This window comes from Rhinichthys klamathensis, unplaced genomic scaffold (assembly GCF_029890125.1).
Source record: "Rhinichthys klamathensis goyatoka isolate OS25496 unplaced genomic scaffold, OSU_Roscu_1.1 h1tg000159l_1, whole genome shotgun sequence".
NCBI classification, from domain to species: Eukaryota; Metazoa; Chordata; class Actinopteri; order Cypriniformes; family Leuciscidae; genus Rhinichthys; species Rhinichthys klamathensis.
The window spans coordinates 1,422,082-1,424,459 of NW_026606693.1; positions in this window are offsets into that span (position 1 = coordinate 1,422,082).

Sequence of the window (2,378 nt, forward strand, 5' to 3'; positions counted from 1 at the left end):
TCTAGTTTCACAACCGTCCAGCACTTACCCTTATAGATGTATTATCGAAACGCTCATTAATTATGGGAGAGACACGTTAGAAAGCAACTTTTCAGCAGGTCTTTTCTTTAAGGATACGGCCGGGAGTATGGATTCGACTATCCCTGGAGCCGGCAACGAAGGTTTGACAAAAAGAGCCGCGTTCACCAATGCCAGTAATGTGGTGGAGTTATTAGCGCCGATACACTGTGATATGTTCTTTCAACCGAAACTATTATTGAACGGGGTTGATATTCGTATTCGCCTAACCAGAGCAAAAGACGCATTCTGCTTGATGAGCGGCGACGCAATCGATTATAAACTAAAAATTCTCTCAGCTTCACTCTTTGTCAAGAGAGTCAGCGTGTCACCGGCTGTACGCTTGGGGCACGCACAAGCGCTTCTCTCGGCGACAGCCAAATACCCCATAGACCGTGTCTGTGTGAAAAATTTCTCCATAACGGCAGGGGCGCGTGTCTCAAACCACGAGAATCTCTTCCTCGGCACTCTTCCAAAATCTATCATTTTAGCTATGACTGATAACTCGGCGTTCACAGGGGCTTATGACAAAAACCCTTTTGCTTTTAAGCACTTTAATTTAGAGTATCTCAATCTCACCGCGGATGGAGTCTCGAATCCTAATAGGCCTCTTCAACCCCAATATAATTTAGGTAACGCCGTTAGGGAATTTTACCAGTTGGTGTCTGCGACCGGTAGACATTTGAAGAATCAGCCACTGGCCATAGACAGAGAGGATTTTCTCAACGGATACACACTCTATGCTTTCAATCTTACGCCCGATGACGAATGTGGGCAACACATGTCACTAATTAGATCTGGAAATATTAGATTAGAACTGCGTTTTAGAGAGCCGCTTGAACACACCGTCAATCTTTTAATTTATGCAACCTACGATTCTCTTCTCGAAATATCAAACCGGAGACAGGTGCTCGCTGAACACCACTGACGGGGCCTGAAATGAACACTGTACAGCTGACGGAAATCATGGATAACTTCTGTGACATCAATTTTCTAGGCGTGTTTCCTAGCGATTACCTCCCCAAAGCACCATTGGTAGATACACCGGCCCTGTTAATCTCTAATACAGACGCGTCGGGTGATCCGGGGCAACATTGGCTGGCGATGCACGTAGGTCGAAATGGTGTCGCGTGTTTCTTTGACAGCTTCGGTAACCCTCCGAATGCAGACTGTTTTCCTAGGTCTATTCAAGATTTTCTAAAAAATAATTCTACACAAGTTCATTATTCTACCAGACAAGTGCAAGATTATACTTCTGTTACCTGTGGACAGCATTGTGTTTTTTTTCTGTATCATATTTCTCGAGGTTTCGAGTATGAGAATATAATGAATTTTTACCATAATGATAATCTGTTAAAAAATGACTCTATGGTATCTCTTTTTGTAAAAAAATTGAAACCCCGTGTCTGTGATAGGAAATCATTCAAGTGTATACAATGCGTACAGACTGGTAAAACATATCAGACGTATTAACTCATGGTGTATGTGCATATGTATCGAATAAAATGACACGTAAACGAATGATGTGTTTCTCCCCTTTTATTTGACATCACAAAAACAACAACACAATATATACATTTTTAAAATAAAAAATATGAAATTCATAGACTTATGAAATAGGATAAGTCACACACATTGGGTAAAATAGATAAAATCATTTGTTAAAAATCCAACCATTGTTTACTGTCTAATTTAGAAGAATTAAATACAGCTGCATCAGGGGTGTGCGGTGGTGTTTTACGATGTCCTCGTTTTTTCAATGATTTCGACGGTACATCTCCAAGGCTATCATCTGTTGTTTTTCTTTTAAGCGATTCGATCATGTGCCTAACATGATGGTTGGCTACAGTCGAATAAGGTATGTGCAGATTGGCAAAAGCCTCCAGAAACGCATGCCACCCCACTGGACGCCTGTTATCACGTATCATCTGTGGTGACGTCACACTTTTCACCAGATCAAACACATGGGATCCGGGGATGATTGCCCCTTTATAAACAAATTCCCCGTTATCTGTCCATGAAGACAAGTGTTTGGCTTTGGACATTTTATCCATAATATATTTCACATTTTTTAAACTTCTCTGTGGTACATTGTTTAATACTTCAGATACGATTACATCATCAGGGGTTTCCTCAGATCTATCTGATGCATGAGCGATCTCACTGGTCACTGTCTCAACGGGTGGGTGTGTGAAGGTCAGTGTGCTACTTTCCATATCATTGTGTTTCACCACACTAAGATATCGCTGTAAAGCATTGGTGTAAAGTTTTGCCTTCTCGTACGTGTTCAGATCATGTTTCTGCAATATCTCTCTAATAGC